The 12,033-nt window shown below is 33.5% G+C and overlaps 1 protein-coding gene and 1 pseudogene across 4 annotated transcripts in view; both read left to right on the top strand.

Moving 5' to 3' along the window:
• The window catches only part of Lrba (LPS responsive beige-like anchor protein), a 683,057-nt gene that overhangs the window by 594,633 nt on the left and 76,391 nt on the right, over positions 1-12,033 (top strand). The window lies entirely within an intron of this gene.
• Positions 1,959-2,775, top strand: LOC113179915 (small ribosomal subunit protein eS6 pseudogene; annotated as a pseudogene).

The following is a 12,033-nucleotide window of genomic DNA, read 5'->3' as shown; positions in this document are numbered from 1 at the left end:
GACATCAGGCAATTTACTTAAGCATTCTAAGCTTCATTTGTAAAACAGCTTTTTAAAGTGTAGTGCTTATCTCCTAGGATTATTGTGATGATCAAATAAAACAATCCTTGTAAAACATTTAGCACAGAACTGGGCACATCATAAGCATTCACCAAATGTTAGTTTCACTGTTATCGTGTTGCTGTTCTTGTTTAGTTGGTCAGTACATTTCCCCAGGCTGATCTCCACATGCATTTTTCTTGCATAATGCACGTCTGTCTTTGTACTTTGTTGAGTGTATTATTGATGTTATTTGGATCCATCTTGTGGACATTGTTGAAGAGAAAATAAAAGCTTGAAATATGATACTTTAATATCCACTTTACTTTTTTTCCCATGCAATCATCCTACCTCAAATTTGATTATATGGTTAACAAATTGTAGGTCTCTCATTTGCAGTGGCTGGAAATCACAGAAATTCTTCACGTTTTTCTTGCACTGTATCAACTGGATAAAGTTTCTATGGTCAAGTTCATGCTTCTTATACAATGTTGAAAGTACAAGTGCTTAAACATAGACCTTGAATTGTGTTAAATCAGAAGAATTTCTTAAATGTCATTCATTTGATAGACATTTATTAAGGCCTTACTGGATAATTAGATGTGTGATCACAGAATTGGAAGAATATGAAACCTGCCCTTTGGGACTGTCATTATGAGGAGCAGACCCGACCAGATAGTAACTAATTAGAGAAATAGATTAAGTGATATATTCATTTATTCGTTCAATAAATGCTTTGTAGATGCCTACTATATACACGTCATATAGTAGAGACAGTATATAGTGCCTGAAGTTTGGAATTTATTGTTTAGTAAGGGAGATTAACAACAGATAAGTGCACAGCTTGTGATAACATGTAATGTAACAAATAATAAAATAATACTTGTGTTATTTACCATGAAAGAGAAGCAGGGCTACTTTGCAGAAGTGGTTCCCAAAAAGTGATTTCTGGACCAGTGGCATCATATCACCTAAGATTTTATCATAAAGGCAAATTCTTGGGATCCTAATCTAATGAAAGTCTACGAATGGGAGCCAATGAATCCAGGTGACTTTCGTGCATGTTAAAGTTGGAGATTCACTGCTGGGAAGGAAACCATGGAAAAGGTTTTTGTTGTTCTTGTAATTTTTTTTTTTTTTTTTTTTTGATACCAGGGATTGGACCTAGGAGCACTTAACCACTGAGCCACATCCCTAGTCCTTAACTTTTTTAATCTTGAGACAGGGTCTTGCTAAATTGCTTTGGGTCTTGCTAAGTAACTGACACTGACCTTGAACTTGAGATCCTCCTGCCTCAGCCTCCATAGTTACTGAGATTATAGGCATGCACCACCTTTCCCCGATCCATTGAAGTTTTAAGAAGAGCAGTGACTTCAAATTCAATGGCGATTAGTGGGACCAATGGGAGGAGGGATCAAAGGGGAAATTTTAAAGAAAGGGAACAGTATGGATACTGTTTGAATCATTGGGCCAAGAAATAATGAAGTATGAAACAAAAAGAAGGAAAGAATTTGTAAGATAGTTAGCAAGCTTATTGTCTGATTGGGTAACATTTTGGTGTATGAGAAGAAAAAGAAATGAAGAGGACCAATACATTTCTTACTTGTTTTTCTGGATGAAAGAATGAATTCAGGACCAAAAAAGTAGGGGAAATTATCCATCTAATTTTTTTTTTTTGTTGTTGTTGTTATATTAAGTTTGAGCTACCTGAAGCACACCAAAAGTCGTCTACTAGACAGTTGACATTTTGGATACCATGGTGCCTGGAGCGAAGGGAGGAAAGATGAGCATCTGCTGGACTTATACCTTAGCAAAACATTTTCAGTGGTGTGCCTAGAACAGAAAATGAGAATTCAGTTAAGAGGTAAACGAAACTGCTCTTTTTTCATGGCATCTTGTGGACCATCAGCTGTACCAAGATGAAGCGGAACATCTCCTTCCCAGCCACTGGCTGCCAGAAACTCATTGAAGTGGACAATGAATGCAAACTTGGTACTTTTAATGAGAAGCGTGTAGCCACAGAAGTTTCTGCTGACACTCTGGGTGTAATGAAAGGGTTATGTGGTCGAGTTAGTGGTGGGAACGACAAACAAGGTTTCCCCATGGAGCAGGGTGTCTTGACCCATGGCGCGGTTCACCTGCTACTGAGCAAGGGGCATTTCTGTTATGAGCCAAGGCCAACTGGAGAGAGAAAGCGCAAATAAGGTTGCATTGTGGATTCCAATCTGAGCGTTCTTAACTTGGTTATTATAAAAAAATAAATAAATAAATAGAAGAATATTCCTGGACTCACGGGTACTACTGTCATCTACTGGACCCCAAAGAGTTAGTAGTAATCTGCAAACTTTTCAGTCTAAGGAAGATGATGTCCATCAATTCGTTGTCAGAAAACCCTTCAACAAGGAAGGCAAAAAACCCAGGACCACCAAAGCCCCAAAGATTCAGCTTCTCGTTATTCCAAGAGTCCTGCAACACAAGCACCAGATTACTGCTCTGAAGAAACAGCGTACTAAGCAGAATAAGGAAGGCTGCAGAGTATCGCCAAACTTTGGGCCAAGAAAATGAAAAAAGCCAAAGCAAAGATGCCAGGAAGAGATCACTAAGAGACACAGGCTTTCTTCTCTGAGAGCTTCTACTTCTGAGTCCAGTCAAAATGAAGAATTTTCAAGAGTAACAAATAAGATCAGACCTTCAAAAACAAAACAAAAAAGAGGTCAAGAAAGATGGTTTACTTAATTCCACTTCTTTTAAGAAATTTATATTATTGATCTTATATTGCCTATATATTCATGACTGTGTAAAAATAAATAAGATTGATCCTATAAACTAGCCATTATTCTATTGATAATGCAGAAAGAACCAGATCCATAATTTGCTGTGATTTAGAGAATCTTAAGAGTATTATTACAAATATTAAAAAATCTCTTCAAATGGACAAAGAGACTAGTTCATCTGCTACTAAAACGAGATGCATTTTATGAGGATTATGAACAGTGTCCACAGCGTCTACAGATTTCGTATATCTGACTTTCAGAAAAGATTATGCCCAGTTATAGTCTGTGGTTATCAGTAGTTCTCTTTTTTAGTTGTAGATGGATGTGATACTATTTATTTGTTTGTTTTATGTGGTGCTGAGGATCAAACCCAGTGCCTCACACATACTAGCAAGTGCTCTACACTGAGCTACAACCCCAGCCCTGCAGTAGTTCTCAGTGTGAATAGCTGATGGAGCTCAGTGGCCAATATGTAAGAATTCTAACCCAGGACTCTTTAACAATAGCAGATTTGCAGAAGAAAAACCTCAAAGTTGGTAGTTTTAGCCCTTTTAACTTTATTGTTAAAAGAGGGTGATCATAGTGCCATCTTTCAAATGCTGACACATTTCTTCTGAGATCTGTAAGTAGCTAAAGAACATATATTGTAAAATATTATATCTGCTTCAGTCTTGAAGACACTAGATTTCTGTTGTGTTGTCTCAAGGTCTAGCTATTCTTCATGGTACTGAGAATTGTAATGACATCTTCGAAACTATATTGAGGTCTAGGGCTGGAACTCAAAGGCGAGAGCGCTTGCCTAGCATGTGTGAGGCACTGGGTTCGATCCTCAGTACCACATAAAAATAAACAAAATAAAATAAAGGCATTCTGTCCATCTGCAACTACAAAATTTTTTTAAAAAACTATATTGAGGATCATTTTAGTCTAGCAGGTACTTTGTGCTTTGTAAGGTTTTTTGTTGTTGTTGTTTTTAGTAGAAGATGTATTTTGAAAGTAAGAAATATTAACTACTATGTTCTATTTTGTATCAAAATCTGGTACAGATTTAGTGTTCAAAACTGAATAAAGCCTCACTGTTTAATTTATAACTGATAGTTACATGTGGCTGTTGATCACTTGAAATGTGGCTAGTCTAAGTTATACTGTATACCACTATAAAATAGTAAAATGATAATAAAAAATAATAAAATGAATACCAGATAGTTAATATTTAATATAAAATAATAATTTTATGTTAATTGCATGTTAAAGTGATATTTTTATATTCTCGATTAAGTTTGTTGCTCAAATTGATTTGCCTGATTCTTTTTAAAATGTACCTAACAGAAAATTTTATATAATATATGTGGCTTACATATATTCCTACTGGACAGCACTGGGATGAAGTCTTGGTGGTCTTTTGTTAACTAAAAATGGAGGGGTGGGGATAAGGCATGCTATTACTGAGCATGAACACACTAACACACTTTAGTTGTATTTTAATATTGAAATAGTATACAAACTTCTGTTACAGTTTTTAGCCTTAGATCCTAAACAAAGGCTTAGGATTGATTTCAAGTCTATTTTTAAAAGTTCACAACATGAACACTAAATTCCAAACTCAACCCATCTTCTACCATCTGAACTGTTTCTACTCCAGTGTGCTAAAGCCTAAAGTTGAAACCAGGCTGTCATCTCAGATTCCCCTTCCTTCACCCCTCACAACAGTACTGAGATATCGGTAATAATATCTTAAACCTTTCTGAAACTCTCCTTTCTTCTCCTTTACCACTGCCTTTTTCTTAAGGCTTTCAGTTCCTCTCCCCTAGACTATTGTAGTCATCTTAGAGCTAACCTTGCCTTCTTTATCCCCTACAAAGGTACTTTTCATCTCAGAATCAAGCCCCACACAGGACACATAGTCGTCATCAGTCAGTGTCTGTTGAATGAATGGCCGAGAGAACTGTTAATGTTAATCAGTAGTTGCAAAGTGAAAAAGATCCTTAGTTTTACATTATGTACATTATATAACTGCATACACAAAGGAAACACAGATATAATTTGAACCTCTGACTAAACTTACCAATACTTTAAAAATATTCTACAACTTTTGCATTTATTGTCTTTAACTCAGGTTTTTCTTTATTGGATCTTCTTGGAAATGATGATATAATAAATGTTCTGTATTTCCATGGAATTTGATTTGCCAGCATAGGTTTATGGCGGTCAGTCCAGGGAATCATTGGTGCCATGCAGACAGCTCCTTGTTTTTGTCTGGAGTCCCCATGGGATTAAACTACATCTGGCAATAAGTAGGGACTCTGGTCTGGCCATCTTCAAAGGCAGGAGGCTGCTAGTATTTATCAGATCTATGTGGATAAGCCAATGGGGAAAGATTAAATTTTTTTATTTTGTTTTCCTTCCTTTTGTAACTTACTCTAAAATAAACCTCCAGGAGTTTATGTACCAAATTAATACATTTTTGATGGTTGTTAAAAAGGAAACCTATTTATTTTTGTAAATGTAAGTGGATAATTGAAAATTTTAGATTAAATATATTTTTGTAATCAGTTTATCTTTGTATAATAGCTATGTACAATCTTCAAAATTAATTTCCTAGGGATACTTTATTAATTTTTTTGGATTTGAGCATTCATGTTTATCTGTTTTAAACATCTTATGTCTGTAGGTACTAGGACATTGTGTTTGGCATTTGCAAACTTTATTTATCTGTGTGGGAAACTTACCCAAAATTTCTTTCTGAGGAGAATCTTGGACCTGTATTGACATGGGCCACTACCTTTTCTTTCATTTGATGCTCCTCACATTTTTAAAAGGTTATTAGTCTTGTGGCTTGGTTTACCTCTTGCTGAAACACGTGGCGCTTCATTTAGCTGACAAAATAAAATGGCTGCATTCCAGGCACTTGTCATGAAGTATAATCTAGAACCTACCATTCAAAGCCTCCCCAAGAGGAATAATGTTTATTCAGGATTGCCTGAAGAGTCTCTAGTCTCTTCATTTGTCTATACCTTAAATCTGTCCCAGGATTAAGTAAGTCCCTCTGCTAGTCACATACCTGGATTCCATCATATTGCCGAGGGAGGAATTTCTTATCTCAGGAAAAGAAATAATGTGTTTTCCAGGCCATCTGGTTTGTTTTTACATTATGGTCATTTCTGACTTATAATTGTTTGTGTTTCTTTCTTTATGTTGCCTGCTAGAAAGCTTAGCACCAAATACATGGCTCACCTCTAACAGTCTATAGAATTTCCCTGTGCAACACCTTCTTCTTATCCTTATTTTTGCTTACCTAGCTTCATTTTTGTTAAATGTCACTTACCAAATATATACATTATTGCAAGTTTTACAAATTATTTTCTGAACAAAGACTCATAAAATGCAGACAATAAATAAAAGACTGGTATGGTTGTTCCCATTCATTCTTAACATACTAGAATTTAATATACCTCTCTATTCCTGTGTGTGTTGTACTACAACTAGTTTAACATATCTGTATGTTATGAATTCCTAAATTTTAGATTAAGAATGACCTAAGGTTGAAATGTTAATTAAATGTTTTAATGTTCTATAGTTCTAAAGAAAATAGTGGGATAAAATGTCAGCATACAGGAGTATTTTAAACATTAAAAAAAATCATCTCTCTGAAAAGGAGGGTAATTGTACAAGTTTGCCTAATCCTTTTGATCTTGGCACACAGCAATACAGACTTCAGTTGAGATTAAAACTATGAATTTCAAAGGAAACATGGCCTTCAGTGTGTAAAATATATAACAGCTGGTTGACTAGTCCATTTAAAACTACACAATAACAACCGTAGACAGAGTGATTCCCTGCCAAAAGATGCACGAGTGCTTGATGGGTATATCAAGATGTGATACTAACACACACTTTTCTCTAGTAATGATATAAATGTAGAAATGAACTGTATACTGCCTGCTCCAAAAATCTCTCATCTGCCCAACAGTTCAAGGGCAGTTTAGAAGGAGAGAACTCCTTTTAGTGATTTCTCTATCTGCTTCTCGGGCTGAACTTCAGTGTGTTATTGACTAAATTTCATTTTTTAAAACTGTCACAGATATATTATTTTTATTGTTAGCATCCCACAATTTTTTTCTCTAAATCTTTGATCCCTTTTTTCTCCTTTTTGGCCTTTCTTCGTGACTTACTGGTCTTAAATGTCATTGCTTCACATATATTTTCAAGTACCTAATGTTGAATTTTTCTAGGTAAATTATGTAAAATTTGTTTATGGTTTTTGTTATAAATTTGTATTATGTGAACTCTGAAACAGTGATATATTTGTAATCACTATCGGTGTAAGTTAAGCTCATGTTAGTAGATTAAAGTTCATTAAATATTTCACTATTTCCACTATTGTATTTCATCCATAAAAGTAATTCTTAAACAGGTTAAATGAATGCATTTTCAGAAAAAAATAAGGATTGATATGGATTTATCACTTCCATCAAATTCCATTTGGAAAGAAATTTGTATTCTGAATGTGTATCTGCCAAATATGAAAATATGTTGATTTTTCTGTGACCTTTTTGGTTTGAGAATTTTGATGCACCTTAGTTAATAGCTGATTTTCTTTTTGCCTTAGTTTATTTCCAGGCAGGAAACTGTGAATTTAAATGTACAATTTTAAATTGTAGATTTAAAATTTCCTAAAGTTACTCATATTCACCACAAATTCAGAACCAGCACTTTAGGAGTTAATGTATCTTATTAGAGGGACAGGAAATCTGGCAACTATTGCAGAAACTAGACCTAATGGTGCACACAAACAATTTGTCAGTCTTCTTAAATGTGAATAGCTTTCCGCAAAGTGGCTGCTCTTGCTTTGTTTGAACAGGCTAAACTTTTCCTTTTTGGACTTTAAATCTTAGAAGTGAAATGCGATCCACATATTCAATCAAAATCATTTAATTCAAAGCATATTTTGATTGGAACAAAGTTGACATGGAAAGAAACTTTAGAATAAAAAAGTTGAAAGGACTTTATATCATATATTTAACAGGAAAATTTGAAACAGTTCTAATTAGGCTGAAAAAAACAGCTTTCTTCAATGTAAATTACAAAGGTCATATATCAATGTTAAGGAAACATTACCACTAGTGTTTGAAATCCAGCACATGCAAACATAACAGGCCAGTTCATTTTAAATCTGTGTGTGTGTGTGTGCGTGTGTGTGTGTGTGTGTGTGTGTGTGAGAGAGAGAGAGAGAGAGAGAGAGCGAGCGCAGGAAGAAGACTGTATTGATTTTATTTCAAGTGGAAAACACTTAAAATTCCAAGTTTATAATTTTGTATTGCCTTTTTGATTATCCAAATTTATTCAAATTAAGATTCTTAATTAATTATAAGTACAATTAAATATTTACCAAATAAATTTTTCATTCTTTCTCTCATTAAAAGTATGATTCATCAGGAGAGTTAATCAGTGATTTTCACATTTGTATTTGAAATGTATATGCATGGCATTTTGTATCTTAGAACTGAATCAGGCCTTCTAGAAGCCTGGAGGAGTAGTAGTGGCATAAGTATGAAGAACTTTGAATCTGGACTGTAGTTCTATTTCCTTCTGGTCATGTGATTATTTCTGAACTTAAAAGCATGTAAATGATATTTGATCTTTTAATTTGACTGTTTATAAAAATCATTTATCCCATAGATATCACTAGTTATTTTTTTAGTTTTTGTTTGTTTGTTTTTATGGTTGGGGATTGAACCCAGGGCCTCATGCATGCTAGGCTGGTATTCTACTACCAAGCCACATCCTCAGCCCTTATTTGTTTTGTTTGGTTTGGTTTTGTATTTTAAGTGGGTGACAGGATAAATAAATATTAACATTAATTGACAATAACAGCATGAGAAATATGAATATTATACAAGTATAGCTTGTTTGTCTTGGTAAAGTTATCTAATAATTTCTTTGTTAATTGAAATCTATTTTCTTTGATTTTACATAATTTTTACATTTGTGAAAATTTTATTTTTAAGGGAAATTGATAAAGTATCTATGCATAAATTAAATCATGATTCATGCCTTTTATTTTCGAACTTTTATTCTCAAATATCTTAGAAAGTGAACTTTTTATGTTATCACTTATTTTGACTCCTTTCTACAATAGAAGAATAATTTTATATAACATTTATATAAATAATTCATTTCCTTAATGGGTTAGTTTCAGGAAAACATAGATTGCATTCTTTCAGAAAGATTTATTGTTAGACACATATTCATATGTTATAATTATTTCTGACACAGGGCTACACAAGCCAGTTATTTATGAATAATTTACTATTATCTTTATAATATTAAAGCTTTAATTTGTTGATATCTGCATGAGGACAAAACAAATGAAAATTACTAATAAGTGTTTTATTTGACATCTGTATACTGTACTTTTAGCATATCTCAAGTGTTTTAGTCTCTGCCTAATAGATCTCATTAAAAAAAACAGATATCAGCCCCAAGATAGTTTGTCAAGACTAATATGAGTCCCTCTGGATTAGATTGACAATTTCTGTGAGGCTTCATATCATAATCTTTTCATAGTCTTATTTGATCCTTAGCAATTGGACATTAGTTACTGATTTATTTTATAATAACTCAGATGAGTTGGGTATTATTGTATTGTGTTGGACATTTTAGTGGATTTTCTTTTTTACAGATTTTACTCAGAACACACATCCGATGTAAATGATGTATGCACCCTGCTAGGGGAGTACTAACAATTGATTGGTTGGGTTCGAGAGGAGCATGGGAAGAATGTTACTATCCCCTGGCTGCAGACCGTATTTAATGCCAGTCTTAATGAGGATTGTCTGTCCTAAAGGCTTTGAAAGACTCAGATGCATAACATTCTACTAGCAGTGTGTGTGTGTGTGTGTGTGAGAGAGAGAGAGAGAGAGAGAAAGAGAAAGAGAGAGAGAGAGAGAGAGAAAATATGTAGACTAAATAAGAATTTTATATAATGAATACTTTTAAAAATTTTAGTCTATAAAGAAGATGTTTTAAAGAGTTTAGTAGAGGTTTTATGTTTTTTGTTATAGATTTTCAAAAACAGAAGTTATAAAATGTAGTCCTAGGGTTTTCCATTTTCATTGATTTTTTTTTTGTTTGTGTTTACTTCTCCTTAATTTCCTCCAGCTTGTCCTTCCTTTTTTCTTCAAGTCTTTGGTAGGTGCATTTGTTTATTAATATATACTCTTGGTTAGGCAATTGTTATTCACTGATATCAAGAGGATGTTAAAGTCCTGAGCAGACTTTGTATTAAAATGATTTTAAAACTTCTTAGAATTCTATGTCATGATTGCCCTTTGGATATCCCTTTTTAAAGCTTTGGTATGTAGTAAGAAATGCTTGAAATTAATGAAATTTTTAGGTTAGTTTTTAAAAAATTATTTGAAGTTAAGCTGGGTGCCATGGCACACGCCTGTAATTACTTGGGAGGCTGAGGCAGGATGATCATAAGTTTGAGACCAACTTGGGCAATTTAGAAAGGCTCTGTTGCAGAATAAAAAGGGCTAGGGATATAGCTAAGTGACAATGCCCCTGGGTTCAAGCCCAAAACCAAACCAAATAAGTAAATAGGTTTTTGAAGTTTATTCATGAAGGTGGTGTGTTTATCAACCTCTGAAACAGGTTCTGCCAATAATTCCATGAATTAATGGTTGATCTATGACAGCTACTGGTAGGACTGCACCATGGCACTGTGGGTTTTCTCTGCATGTGTGTTTGCAGAATAATATGAGTATAGAGTATTGTTTCTTTCAGCGATTTTGCTTAAAATTCTGATGAAGTGTCAATATGCAAAGCTTTAAGCATTTAAATCTAACCAACATCACCATTTTGAATGTGCATAAAGAAGTAATCAACCATTAGGAAAACTCACAACAAACAGTTCTTTGTTTGATGACACATAAAATAAAATTGCCCTAGTTTTTAGAGCTTTAATATTGAGAAAATTCATTTGTACTTTGTCATTTGCTGAGCCTCCTAGAATTTTATAGTCTCAAATCACAACACCATGGACACTCAGGAGACTCCTGACTGTTTTATCTTATTAAACAATTTTGAAATCATTAATTTTTAATTAGCTTGAATGCAGGTTTTTTTATTGTTTCAATAGTGTGTGTATAAGAACTAAACGTTTTTTATTTAAACTACTGGCGAGAGTATTATTTACATAAATAAGTATGGGTTCTAAGAATACATACTGTGAATTTGCTTCATATAGTAACACTTCTTAGTAGATTCAGAGATGTTATATGCAAAACTGTTATAGTAGAGTTTTTTAGCAGTTTGTTAACCCATATTTTTGAACAACAACCAAAAAGGATGTAAACTCAAAAGATATGTGTAAGTCCTTCCCTGATTGAAAGTTCTAATTAAGTGAATTGGAGAAAATTAACTGAAATTAGCTGTCAGAAAGTCACATTTAAATGAGTGATGAGCTAGTCTGGCAGTAAACATTTAAATGATATAAATTGCCATTTAAGTGTATGGTTTAATGTTTGTCATGCATTAATGTGACATGAGACTGCAGTGACAATCAAGCAGCTTGCTCTAATTTGAACATATTTAGGGCTTTTGTGTGGAGTGCACTGCACACAAATTAAGACAATTGCTGTTTTTATGTGTCACTTTAAACGTGTGCCCCTACTCCCTCCCATCCCAACCCCGGCCTAAGTTAATGAAACAAACGTATCATTTTTGTGTACAACTGGCATTTTAGTTCCTAGATTTTAGATGCATTTTAAATGTGTGTACTTAAAATAGGAATGTACTTCAAATTATTACAAGCTCTTTTCTTCTTATTTCAAGTAGAATATGAAGTAGTTTGTGCTGTCTTATCTCTTTACTAGATTTGCAAATATACTGAATTTTATAATAGATGTCTAAAATAGTAACTTTTACAACAGAAACTAGCTAAATATTTTTTAGGTATGCTTTGATGTATTTCAGATACACTTTGGAAGTGAGAATTGCCTTATGCCTATACTTTTATTTATGGTATTATATAGTATTGCAAAACCATGTTAAATGTTATTAGTTAGGTGGAATTTATTATTTGTATCTAGCCATAAACTGTTTTCTTGTTCATATGTACTTATTTAGTACAGCATCTGTTTACACAAGAATACCCCTGTGAATTAAAATCTTTTGTCATGTAATAGTTTACATCTCATTGGTCGCTTACTATAGA

Source organism: Urocitellus parryii, chromosome 10 (genome assembly GCF_045843805.1).
Source record: "Urocitellus parryii isolate mUroPar1 chromosome 10, mUroPar1.hap1, whole genome shotgun sequence".
Classification (NCBI taxonomy): domain Eukaryota; kingdom Metazoa; phylum Chordata; class Mammalia; order Rodentia; family Sciuridae; genus Urocitellus; species Urocitellus parryii.
Note: the sequence above shows the minus strand (reverse complement) of the source record. Positions and strands in the feature narration are given on the sequence as shown.